At 36.5% G+C, this 14,615-nt stretch overlaps 1 protein-coding gene across 4 annotated transcripts in view; it reads right to left on the bottom strand.

Annotated features, from left to right (window-relative positions):
* The window catches only part of PRKD1 (protein kinase D1), a 355,629-nt gene that overhangs the window by 161,381 nt on the left and 179,633 nt on the right, over positions 1–14,615 (bottom strand). The window contains exon 1 of one of the 4 annotated variants that reach the window (XM_073010868.1): positions 13,762–13,780. The exons of the other annotated variants lie outside the window; for them this stretch is intronic. The gene's annotated coding sequence lies outside the window, so the exon portion shown is untranslated. Of the gene's footprint in view, positions 1–13,761; positions 13,781–14,615 lie in introns of those variants that run through there. 4 annotated transcript variants of the gene reach the window in all.

Here is a 14,615-nt window from a genome sequence, read left to right on the forward strand (position 1 = left end):
TAAGTTGATGTCCAGAACATATTAAGGAATATGTTCAAGGTGGCAGGACTAGGTAGTGCCAGAATAACAGCTAAGAGCTAGTCTCTTGAATCTTACTCCTTGATCTTTCCTCTCAATTCTGCTTCTCTTACAAAGGAAATACAGAAAGAATGGCCAAATGTCCAACAAACAGTGATTCAGAACTGAAATCCCTGAGCACGTTTCTTTGCCAGAAAATCCTGGACCCAGGCTTTTGGATTTTGAATAAAACTAAAGTAAACGATTTAATGAGCTTTGTAGCAGCTGTTCCCCACTATCTTCAATTCTACTATTTGACCCAGCAATCCCATTACTGGATATATGCCCAGGGGACTACAAAACATTCAACCATATAAAGACACATGCACATGAATGTTCACTGCAGCACTATTCACAATAGCAAAAACATGGAATCAACCTAAATGACCATCTATGACAGACTGGATTTTTAAAAATGTGGTATCTATACACCACAGAATATGATGCAGTCATTAAAAAGAACGAGATCATGTCTTTTGCAGGACCATGGATGGAGCTGCAGGCCATTATGCTTAGCAAACTAACAGGAACAGAAAACCAAATACCACATCTCACTTATAAGTGGGAGCTAAATGATGAGAACTTAGGGACACAAAGAAAGGAACAACAGACATTACTGGGGCCTAATTGAGGGTGGAGGGTAGGAGGAGGTAGAGGAGCAGAAAAAAATAACGATTAGGTACCAGGCTTAGTACCTGGGCGATAAAATTGTCTGTACAACAAACCTTCGTAACACGAATTTACCTGTGTAACAAATCTGCACATGTACCCTGGAACCTAAAATAAAAATTAAAAAATGACTAAGTTCACTGTGAATATTATCATTATTCCTGTTTATAAACTTGCCTCTCAATCATATTTCTATATTTTACACGTTTATGGATACATATACGACATATGTCATGTGTATATACTTGCATATATACTTCTACTTGTTGGTATACTTATTTCTTCATTGACTGCCTCCCAGGACCACTGCAGAGATTAGATGAACACACATATGTAAAGTAATTACTATTGGCCCAGACTCATAGTAAATGCTTTATATATGTTCGTTGTTGTTATTATAAGTAGCCATGACCTTGAGAAGTTCTTCTAGGCCACTCTGTTCTAGTTAAAAACGTCACATGAGGAACGACACAGCCACGTACATCAGGCACACTCGGTGGTCTGCTATTTCTGCTTGGCTTCTATAACTGCAATACAGCTCCACAGGATTTCTAATTGGCTCTACCTAAGTCCTAAAACCTAAAAAGGCTAAAAACAAAGGTTTTTCTTAACTTCCATTTTGTTAATTTTACTAACACACATATTCATTATATCTATATATCTTTTCATCAAAATTAACCTATATTCAATGAAAAACTGATTTTTTTTTAAAAACTCCCTTTATTTTATTAATATTATGACATTTTTACATTAATTCCATGTATTGTGCCAGAATCAAACAAGGGCCATAGATTTGGATGCTGGCATTGATTCAGTGGAATTCCATTGTTCTGACTGTGCTACAAATGATCCTTTGGTTCCAAGGATAAAAATCTCATTTCCCAAAGTCAAATCCCCAAGGAGGTGGTGTATTTCTTTCTTCTTTGTACTGATAAGTGGGCAGTGCATCTGATTTAAAGGATCAAAATGAAAACAATTTCTCTCATTTACTTTGATGTTCCTTGAGATAGGAAAGAATTTCTTCTCCCCTTGTAAAATGCTATACGGCTTCTGGAAAAAAAATGTCGTAGTATGTAGGAGAGGAAGGGAGAGCCAAACACAATAAAACCACCTGCCACCCCAACGTAAGTGACGTTTATTATTTTGGTCTTTCCGTTCACTCCCAAGTGGCCAGATGTCCTCAGTTGAACTGACGGCCAATAGCAGATTTTGGACCCGCCTACAAAGACCTTTCTATGCTTGTATTAAAAGGGTATCTGCAAAGGTTCTATGAATATGTGATGCCTGGGATCTTGATTCAGGTTAGTAGGTCATAGAGAAATGTATCATACTTCCAGCAAATCTGACTAATGGTCTGTTACTGTCTCTCTTAAAGGCAGATATAATTTACAAAGACTAAATCTAAAGAACAGTGAAAAATAGCAAGTTACACTTGACCCCATGAAAGGTTGAAATAAAAAATGAGATATTGAGGAAAAAAAAACCTATACATGTTCATGTTCTTTGCTTTAGGATACAGTAAAAAAATGAGTATCAAGGTAAAATGTTATACTGTGACTATGCATAAAATAGTTAATTCCTTTCATTTTTCATGCATATAATTGATCAATATATATCCATGCTAATATGAAATAACTTCAATTTTGTTAGAGAAACAATGGCAGCTTACCTACGTAGAGCCAGATAAATACCTTGTCACATAAGTTACTCGGTACAAGTTTGTATCTTCATTTTACTGGGTAACTGGGAACACAGTAGTAAACAATACAAAGAGCCCTTACCCACATGAAGGTCTGAGATATGCCTAAAATTCTTGAGTTTCATGAGATTTTCACAGTCAATCCCCAAAAAGCTAACATCTCGACCTTCTTCATCCTGCTCCCTTTATACTTCTGTAATCCGATTTGCTTATAATCACGAGACTATAAAGGAGTCAGAGAGAGAAATGTTTTAAGCAAGATATTTTGAGAGAAATTTCTTTGCCTTTAAAAGAGGGCAGAACAAACTTTTCTTGAGAGAAATCTAGTTTACACCCGAGATACCTGAGAAATCTAGGCTTGTGAATAGGCTGGCAACTGGAAGTTCTCAAAATCTTTATCATATTCTAGAAGAAACCAGGAGTGCAGAAGAGGCTGGCTGCATGAGTGTGTCATTTCATCTAGATTCAGTCACTGCACTAATTCACATGCCTTTTCACTGGAAGGGAGAGAAAGGGTATATATAAAAATTAAAGCTGAAACATTTGAATTAAACATGGTATTTTATATATATATAACATATATATGAATATATATACATATATAAATATATATACATATATATGGATATATACATATATAAATACATATATATATATGGGGAGAGAGAGAGAGAGAAAGCTAGTTTGAACACAGAGAACCAAGAAGAGAACCAAAAAAATTTTTGATGTCTCACTCTAAATTCATAGGACATAAAATTCACTAGTGGAGACAAGAACATGTTAGGAAACAGAACATCTTGCCTCACAAAACTTCAAACACAACAATCAAAATTCAGATTGCAGACAAAACATTCAAGATATATTGCACTTCAGATTCCACCCCATTTATAGAAATACTCCTTACAAGAAGGATCTGAGTTCCCTGCATGTACGCTCCCTTGAGTCGACTCCAGGCAGGCTGTCTGCCCAACCTCTACTCTCAAATCTCTCTCTTTAAACTGCCAATCAATGCCTTTCACATTGCCAGCTTCTACGGGTAATTCTCAGTTCCTCACAGACATTTCAGCAGCATGTGACCCGGTGGATCACTCCCTCTTTCAAACAACACACTTTCTTCTCTTGATTCCTGAATAGTGTACTCTTTTGTCTTTCCTCCCACTTGACTGGCTATCACTTTTTAGTCACTTTTACTGAACCCTCTTCTTTCCAATCTCTAGATAGGTGCTGGAGTGTTCAGGACTCATTCTTCAGAAAGTTGACTTTCTCTATTTATCATCATGCTCTTAGAGGATCTCATCCAGTCTCCAGACTTTAAATATCATTTATACTCGAGTGACACAAATTTCTAACTCTACCAATAAGCCTCCCTTTAAAACACGGACTCATCTATCTAACTGATACACCATCTCTGCTGAGATATATCTACAAGGTATCACATATTAACATGTTCAGAACAGAACTCTTAATTATCAGCCCCCACTGGCCCTCTTTGCTGCTCCCCATCTCAAGAAATGTCACTACCATCCAGTTGTTCAGTTAGAAACCCTGGATTTATCTTTGAATTTTCTTTTTCTCTCTCACATATCTAATCTGTCACCAGATCTTGTTGCCTGTATATTAAAAGTACAATATACTCCAAATCCAAAGTTTGTCACCATCTCTACTACTGTCTCCCTAGTCCAAGCCATGACCTCTCCAAAACCCCAATTAACTGCACAAGCCACCTGTCCCTTCTCTTGCCCCCAACAATCTACTCTACATAGAGGAATTGGAGTCATTCCTTTTTTTTTTTTTTTTTTTTTAAGACAGAGTTTTGCTCTTTTTGCCCAGGCTGGGGTGCAATGCCATGATCTCAGCTCATTGTAGCCTCCACCTCCCAGGTCCAAGTGATTCTCCTGCTTCAGCCTCCTGAGTAGTTGGGATTACAGGTGCCTGCCACCACACCCAGCTGATTTTTTTTTGTATTTTTAGTAGAGACGAGCTTTCACCATATTGCCAAGCTGGTCTTGAACTCCTAGCCTCAGGTGATCCACTTGCCTTGGCCTCTCAAACTGCTGGGATTACAGGCGTAGCCACTGTGCCCAGCATGGAGTCATTCATCTAAACATGCGTCAGATTAAAGCCTTCTAATGGCTTCCCTTCACACATAGAATCATCCCAAAGTCAACCAGAGCTCATAGGCTCTCATCCAAACTATGACATCACCGCCTCATCTTCTTCTACCTCTCTTCCTCCACTCTGGCCTTATTACTGTTTTTCAAATAAACAATTCTACCTCAGGGCCTTTGTGCCTGTGACTCCTCCACCACCCTAGGATTGCAATATGCTTTTCCTCTAAATTCACATGGCTAATTCCTCATTTTGCTCAAGTGTCACCTCCTTAGAGAGGCTTTCCCTGACCATCCACAAGGAAAATAACAGTTCCTCTTACTCATTTCTGTTGTCCTGCTTCCTTTTAATCTGATAAGTCATGACTACCTACACTTGTATGATATGTCTAACTTTTTTAAAAAGAATTCTGTCTCCATTAGAGTGAGGACTTTTTCCATCCTAGTCACTGTTGTATCCCAAGAGACTAGAACAGTGTCTGGTACACTGTACATGCTCAGTATATATTGTTGAATCAATAAATGAATGAATAAGTCATAACGTGAGCTCTTTTATCTCACAAAGTATTAAAGGAATTAGTTAATTGTTGTTATTATTTTTGAGACAGCGTCTTGCTGCATCACCCAGGCTGGAGTGCAATGGTGCAATCATAGCTCACTGCAACCTTGAACTCCTGCGCTAAAGCAATCCTCCTGCCTCAGCCTCCTGAGTAGCTAGGACTGCAGGCACATGCTGCCACGCCCAACCAATTATTATTATTATTTTTTTTTTTTTTAATTTTTTTGTAGAGACGGCGGGGGGTCGTCTCACTATGTTGCCCAGGCTGGTCTCAAACACCTGGCCTCAAGTGATCCTGCTGCCTTGGCCTCCCAAAGCACTTGGATTACAGGTGTGAGCCACCTGTACCCAGCCCATTTTTTAAAACATTACCAACCCAAGCAACACTGAAAACAGACTCATGATTTATCAATGGAAGTTTTAGGCTCCCTGTATCTGGAGACATTTTAAGAAAATGGTATCTAACTATCTATAGGTTTGAAGAGATTATCTCTCTTCCTATTCCAATTCCACAATTAAAACATTTCAATGACCTGTATTTACTGGGACGGCCTGTTCCCCTTTGACTCTTAAAATAAAAGCAGTATTTATTTTTAGAAATCAGGATTTCCTTTCCTGCAGAGGTTACAGCTCAGACACATTTGAGCACTCAAATGTTTACGATGACTTTGGGAGACTACTCACACTAAAGCAGCACACTTCCCCAGTGTGGAACCTCCGGGTCTCTGAGGGCCTAATTCTCATTTTTGGTGCCACTGTGGGAATTTCCTTCTTTGCCTTATCAGAGTATCTTCATCTTACCCCTCTAGAAAACTTTAGTTAAGCAGGGAAAAACTGAATGCACTTATTCCTAATATCAATAGACAACCACACCAACTTGACTTGGTTCACCTTGCTAATTTATCTGCTATTACCTGCCACGATCCCCTCAGTCACTCTTCTCTAGAACCTTCAACCACCAAGCACTTGGCTTCATGGCCTCTGTTCTTACTGTTAGCTTGGCTTGGAACATTCTTCCACATAAAAGTCCACTGGTACACACTGTCATCTGATTCAGGTTTCTGTCTAAATATCCTTCTATTATTTATCTAATTTTATATATATATATACACACACACACACAATACTTGTAAACACATGTTCATAGCAGCACTATTCACAATAGGCAAAAGGTAGAAAGAGCCTAAATGTCCATCAGCAAATAAATGGATAAGCAAATTATGGTATATACATACAATGTAGTATTATTCAGCTATAATAAGAAATAAAGTACTGATCTACACACTACAATGTGGATGAGCTTCAGAAATACTATGCCAAGTAAAATAATCAAGTTAGAAATGTCAAAAAATTTACACATATATATATAATCTCTCTACTCATCAACATGTGAGCTCATTTGGGGAGCAACTGTGTATGCTTTTGTTCATTACTGTATCCCTGGTACCCAGGCTCAGAGCTGTCAATAAACAGTCATCAAATGAATGTTCAATAAGTAGCTAGCATATTTTCATCATCCCTTCCCAGTTCTGTTCATTATTCAGCGAATGAATTTTCATTTAATTCAGAACCTACTAAAAGCAGACTATTTTGATACCAACATTAGAATATAACTTCCTTTCTCAGTGATGACATGATTCAGTTTATTTATTTGGAGAATAAGACTGGAATGCAAACAAATATTACTCAGAGCTAAGAAATATTAATATATCTTATTAATTTTTAAATTGATATATTTTAAGCATCTGTGATTATATTTCACTACTTCTCTGGAATAATTTCCTAATTTTATTCTACAAGATTCTATTGGCAATATACTGTAAGTAATTTCAATATAAGTAGCTTCAAAAGGTTACATCAAAAAATTAAAAATCCTTAGAATGTTCCTAACCCAAAGAAATGATATATGCTTGAGGTAATGTATACCCCAATTACCCAAATGTGATAATTACACATTAAATGCCTGTATCAAAACATCACATATACCACATAAATATATAAACCTCCAAGTACCCATAACATTAAAAATTAAATTTTTTTTAAATGAGGTACCCAGTAACAGTGGTAGGATGGCTCTAACAATAATAAAAACAAAAAGGGGAAAGGAACAAGTGTTAGGATGTAAAGAAATTGGACCACCTGTTGGTAGAAAAGTACCAGCAGGTACTTTTGATACCTGTTGTTGATAGAAAAGTAAACTACTTCCAACCATTATGAAAAACAATTTGTTGGTTTCTCAAAAAGTTAAACATATCATTACCATATGACCCAGCAATTCCACTCCTAGGTATATACTCAAAAGAACTAAAAACAGGCACTCAAACAAATACTTGTAAACACATGTTCACAGCAGCACTATTCACAATAGGCAAAAGGTAGAAAAAGCCTAAATGTCTATCAGCAAATAAATGGATAAGCAAATTATGGTATATACATACAATGTAATATTATTCAGCTATAATAAGAAATAAAGTACTGATCTACACACTACAATGTGGATGAGCTTCGGAAACACTATGCCAACTAAAATAAGCAAGATAGAAATGTCAAAAAATTTACAATTTTTCTATTTTTTACTTTATTTATTTATTTATTTATTTATTTTGAGAGCCCAGTCTCGCTCCATTGTCCAGGCTGGAGTGCAGTGACACAATCTTGGCATACCGCAACCTCTGCCTCCTGGGCTCAAGCGATTCTCATGCCTCCACCTCCTGAGTAGCTGGGATTACAGGAGCCCACCACCATGCCCAGCTAATTTTGGTATTTTTAGTGGAGATGGGATTTCATCAGGTTAACCAGGCTGGTCTCAAACTCCTGACCTCAAGTGATCCTCCCACCTCCGCCTCCCAAAGTGCTGGGATTACAGACGTGAGCTACCACGCCCAGCCAAAAACTTTACAGTTTTTCTTAAATAAATATCCAAATGCACTTGACACTTGACATACTTTTTGTAACATGTCTGTGAGCACTGTGCGATCTCACTAAAGAATTATTATTATTTGCAATATTTTCCCAATAGAAAATATTCTGATTCACAGCTATAATTTATTGAATGTATGTAATATGCTATGATTTGGGATTTCAAAATATTTGGGGGAAAAAATTTAATGTCTACAACCAACCAAAATGCATGCTAAATGAATTAAATATAAATAGCTAAATAAATAAATTAGAAAGAAATATGAATGCATTTATCTGATTGGTGAAAATCTTTTCAAATCACATAAGCCAAGAAGCCTTCTGGTTCAAGTTGGCAGATGAAGCATACACATTAACCTTTCATCATTTCCGTGACTGAAACAACAGTAAATTACACCGTATCACCACTGAACGTGGGAGTGGAGAGAGCTATCAACGACCAAAACTTTTGACAGATATTAAGAAGATGGACATCTGATGGGATAAGATCTCACATAGGCCCTCAGCTCTTCTGTGCATATAACTATGTTAACTTGAAGCCCCTGTCTACCATTTCCCACCATGTAAGCTTCCAGGAAGCAGGGATCTTGTCTACAACATTCACTGCTGTATCCTTAGCACCTAGGACATGCCAAGCACATAATAGGTATTCAGTAAATATGTGACAATTGAATAAATATAGCCATCAATAGAAAATTAAAGAAATAAAGATGAATCATCTTCAAAATCCAGTACCTATTACACATTAAGTTTTCAATTAAAATATTGTGAAGGAATGAGTAAATGAGAGAGTGGTAAAAAACGAAATCCTTAATATTGTTTTCTCATGAGATTCCAGTAAGTAAAAATAAAATTATAAAATTATATAGATTTTGGAGTTCAAATTTTATTAAAAAACAAATGCACTCATAGATAAAAGACTTGAAATCAAAAATGCTAACTGTAAGTATATGTAGGAGTGGGATTATAGGTAGGAGTGGGATAATAAAGATTGTATTATCTTTTATGCTTTTCTGCATTTTTCCAACTTTCCATTACATATATGTAACCCCTCTGTAATTAAGGAGAGGGAATAAGCTTTTGCACAACAGAAGGACTTCATTCTCCTGTTATCTTAGACCTACTACACTATCGCTTCTCCCACTCTTCAGCTAGCTGGTTCATGCCATGTTATGGGCTAGTCTGTAGTCCCATTCTTCAAAAAAGCATGAAAGAAGTAGGGAAAAAAGGAGGGGTGGTAAACAGGTTGTTACAGAGACAGGCAAGGACCAGGCTATGGGTTGTGCTCCGTCTTCCAGGATAGAAGTTTTGCAGCCTATTCAGGTTGGAATACATGCCAGATATGTCTGTAGTATGTGTGTGTGTCTGTGTTGGGGACGGCACACAGGGGTCACTCTTCCAGTGACTCATTTCCTACCAACATTTTGGAGTGTTCTCTCCACCCACAGTACAGTTACCAGCACCAAAATGCATCATGGGAAGAATATGACTGAGGCAGAGCAAGTCAGGCACATTTAACTCAACTATTTACTTAATGGGTCATTACTGATCCATGCTGGGTGTTACCTCCCTTATCCATGTGTATACAACTCACGTAAAGTTGTTGGTATAGCTTTACATCTGTAAAGTTGTTAGTACAGGGTCTGGTCACAGTAAAGTTTAATAAGTAACCATTGTTATCATAATTATTATATAAGACAAGGAGATGATATAAAAAAATCAATGACTACTAGATAAAACCTTATACCTCTAAATTCTTATTTAATCATAAATTCAGTATTTGTTTTCCTACTATGTGCAAGTTGCTTTAGAGAAAATGTAAGTTGCTGGCAGAATTAGTTGGGGATGTATGCCATACAAACATGAACACTTACATAGCAAAAATATTAGAAAATGTGTTCAAGATTATAATTTAAAAAGTTTCACAGAACAGAATCTGATCAATGGCCAGGGGAACTATCTCCCCCTCCTTGCTCTGAGTAGAACAAGGGTCACTGAAACACAGGTCATGATTTGAGGACTCTCACTCCCTCAGAGTCAGGATCAATATTCTATGAAATGTGAAACAAAGGACGCTTCATAAGAGGATCCATTCATTCTAGTAAAGCAGATTTGTTAAAAAAAATCAACTATGAATTTTTTAAAAAATACTAAGTCTGCCAGAACTCCAAATTATATACAGTAACTCCTCATTCAATGTCATTGATAGGTTCTTGGGAACTGCAACTTCATGCAAAATCATGTATAACAAAACCAATTTTACCATAAGCGAGTTGATATAAACAAAACTTTAGTTCCTACAGCATATTTCCAGTTACAAAAACATCACCAAACTTCTAAGTAAAGACCAAAACACTTCTAATACTAAACATGGAGTTAAATGTGAACTATACATACATTTAAGAAAGATGAAGAAAAACAAGTAAGATATGTATTCACCCAGTTTTTCCAGTTCAGGATCATGAATGGCCAGAGCTTATCCCAGCAACTCAAGGCCAAGGCAGGAACCAGTCCTGAACAGGACACCATCCTATCCCAGGATACACACACACACACACACACACACACACACACACTCAGGCTGGGGCCATGGAGACATGCCAGTTCACCTAATGTGCACATCTTTGTGATGTGGGAGGAAACTGGAGTACCTGGAGAAAATTCACACAGACAGTGGTCCCGGCTGGGAATTGATTCCTTTTTCCCTCAACATTATAATTAAATAATGTTGAATGAAATTATGTTATTTGAGGATCCGCTGTACTTTTGGGCCAGGAGAGTAGGAAATGAAGCATAGGAGATATTTGCAAGTAATTTTTAAAAATGTATCTTCCCATTCAAAAGATGTGTTTTCCCATGACGGTGGACATTTATTGTTGCCATTTTATATCTATTCCTCTTTTGGGGACTGGCATTTCACTTTTTGGTGGACAGAATTACTCTTCCATCTGTTGTTCACTGAATGTAAAAAACTAGAACCTTGTTCTCTATGGTCAAGGGGTAATAACATGAACCAGGCTATGCAAATTAAACTGTTGTGTCTCTAATCCTTGACAGAAAGGCATGAGAGGGGACACTGACTCATTTCGAGTCCTTCTTAAAAACTGTTAGTTGACATATATCCATTAGGTATTTCCACTGCTTCTTTGAAAAAGCCTGAAAACTGCTATTCTCGTTTCCCAAAGTAGGGGAGGCCATGTGATCTGGTTCTGGCTGATAAAACACAAGGGGCAGTCTATAGCTGGCTTCTGGGGTATCTTTTTCCTTCCTGATAAAAAGATGAGGCATGCACATTAAGCTCTCTCACTGCCTTAATGCCTCAGATGCCTCTGCCTTTACTCAGAAATTTATAAGGACATGATGTCTAGATGTTGGCAGCCATCTTGTGACCAAGAGGATAAAGTCAAGGGAATCAGAGATACCAACCTTGCAACTGAAGATTGTGGAGCTGAAGAAGACACTCTAGAACCTCCTACCTACTAACTCCATGTGAAATACATTAAGTATCTTTATAGTTTAACACTGTTATGTGAGCTTTCTATGACATATGGCTGAAGGCATCTATGATGGATTGAATATATACATGGCCAAGAATTATTTCTTTCCTGTATCCATATTGGTTCCCTCACCCTGTAATTTGAAGTGCCCTTTCACTCTGACTTCGAGATTGGCAATGTGATTTGCTTTGGCTAATGGGATACAAGCAAACATTCAAACAGAAGTTTGAAAAGCTCCACGGATTAGGGTTTGTCTCTCTTGATGCTCTTAAAACTTGGCATCACCATGTAAACAGCACATACATATGTGTATACACAAATAAATGGGGATATTTTCTTCCAGTATTCAAAGCTGTAATTTAAGTGAGCAAACAATTCACTTGTCACTTATGAACATTTGAGGTTCTGACAGAAATATTTGCTGTTTCCTTTTCATCTTACTTGTTAACATAAATAAAATTATCAACCAATAGTCATGTCCGAACTACACTCATTGATACTTGCAATCATAGGTTACCTACAGATACAAGATGTTAGAAAAAAAAAATCCCTGAGATATATTTAGCTATACAGAATTTACAATAAAAGTGTTTTGCATTTTATTAATATTTGTAAATCATATGCTACATACCTCTTACATCAATAAAATTTATAAAGAAATTTTCTTTCAGAGTCAGTTGTTAAACATTTATTCCCTCAAGGGTCAGTATGCTGAGTTAGAGAAGTGATTCTTCCAGTTCTCCATTTAAAAAAAGGCTAATAAATTATTTTTCCCTGAGAGAATGCTGCTCAACTCTATAGGAAAAGAATGACATAAGCAGTGGAAGTAGGTTGTAACTTCCCTATAAACCTGCAGGGAAAGATAAAGTAATGGCTGGAGGTGAAGTCAGTAGGTGGATTTCCATATATGAGCACTTTTTACTTGTATTCCTCCTTTTGAATGGACAAGTATTTCTTATTATATCCATATATATAAATATACACACACACACACATATATATATACACATATGTAATTTCTGAAATGTTTGTACCAATTAGAAATAGGAATCAGATAACACTTTCTTATGCAAGCTGCATTTTTAAGAACCCATGAGGGCATCACCAACTTAATATGATGAGGTCAAAGGCCAAAAAATGATGCCAGTTGACACAGTGATTTAATTTCACTTTTCCGTTTGTGTGAAATCATCAAAGAGCAACCTATGGTACTTAAAAAAAGTAAAAAGAATATGTTTAGAAGCAAACTTTTCTGATTTCCGGTTTTTTTCATAACCTTTACTTTCTATTGCTGAAATATGTGCATGAAAATAAGATCAAAAAACCTAGTAGTTTTTGCACTCCTACCACTTTCCTCCCAAAGTCATATTAGGAACAGAGTGTGGGAGGTGTGCAGGATAGTTCTGCAGGCTGAAGAAAATCTCTTTGTAGAAAGAAATGAGGGTATTGAAAGAGAAATAACAAGACAATAGAATTTTCAAAATATAGACAGAAAGGGAGAAAATGCAAATGGAAAAAGCAAGTCAATATGGTTTAAAAAATTGAGAGAACCAATAAATGTGAATGATGGTGTAGAAGGGCAAATAAGATTCAAAACAGACAAAGAGAAAGAAACAATCACAATGAAACAAATTTTACAGAGCTGGAAAGAAATTTCTGCTTGTAAAAATGATGATGGTGCTGGGGCTTACTATGTCATAATGAGTGTCTACTGCCTGCAATGCTTGCCAAACCTTTACCTTAAACTTAAGTAGCTGCTCATTTTCTCCACATTTTTGATGTCCCAGTCCTTGGGTGGCTCTATATGTGAAAGTGACTCTAGGTAAGAAGTCAACATCATGTACCGTAGGCTGGTTTTTCACACAGTATTCTTACATACTCTGCCTATTTGGGTCTACTTTTGACTTCTTGAATATAATGGAAACAATACATGTTGGTCATTTCTGGCCAGAGAGAACTCATTTCCCTTTCTTTTGGAAATGGTGTCTATGCCTATTCTCTTGCCTTTATTTTTCTCCTTTATTCTACATATCCTTTCTCCTCCCCAGCCCAGTGCAAGCCATCATAATGTTTCACGTGTATCTTTTGTTTGTATGACTATGCATTTACTTTGATTTACATAAATACCAGTATACAACACATCACTTTGTTCCTTTTTAGCTTTTGAAATGTATCCATATTGCCATAGGTACATAAGTCCATAGCCTCTACCTGCTGCATCATATACCTTGATGTCTAGAATATTCTACTTACCCACTGTTCCAATGATGTACACCTAGATCTCTTACTAACTTGCTGCCCAAACAATGCTGCAATGGATAGCCTGATGCATGCCTCCTCTTGTACCTGTGTGAGAAATTTTTGGGAACATATGTATGCAAAAGGGCTGAGTTACAGTGTTCATTTATCTTAATTTAATTAAATAGTGCTAGACTGTTCTGTAGGATGATGGCAACAGTTTACACTTCTACCAACAGTGCCTAAGGCTTCCTAAACACAAAACTCTTTGCCAACATAATCTCTTCGTCTATTTCTCTGTTCTTATACAAGTAAAACACTCTTTTAAAAAAAGTTTACTATGACTTGGTATTACATCTTAATACTTAAAGACCAAATACCTCTGCCTTTCTCTTCTTGAGGTCGATTCAGCTATTTGTGGAATTTAATTCTTGCATAAAATTTTTGAAGTTTAGTATTTTTTATCCAACTGATATTGAGATCAAGGTTAATTTAGGGAGATTGATATTTTTATGATACTAACTTATATCATCCCCAAAGTGTGGGTAGTTTCTTCTTATATATATTATCTATTATATTTTTATTAGGGTTTTAGTATTTCACACAGACATCTTACATAAACTCAATTAATTCTTAGATACCTTATATTTTGTAGTGGTGTTTTTCCATTAAAATTTCTAGTCGAGTTTTCCTGGTATAGAAAAATATTATTGATTTATAAAAGTTGATCTTGGATCCAAGACCTTGCTTAACTCTTCATAGCTTTTAACCATTGATCTATGAATTCTGTGTCTGCTTTTTAAGACAGGTGGTCATTTCATCTGCAAATAATGAGAGCCTTATCTCTCCCATTTTGATCCTTCCATGTT

This window comes from Chlorocebus sabaeus, chromosome 24 (genome assembly GCF_047675955.1).
Source record: "Chlorocebus sabaeus isolate Y175 chromosome 24, mChlSab1.0.hap1, whole genome shotgun sequence".
In the NCBI taxonomy this organism is placed as follows: Eukaryota; Metazoa; Chordata; class Mammalia; order Primates; family Cercopithecidae; genus Chlorocebus; species Chlorocebus sabaeus.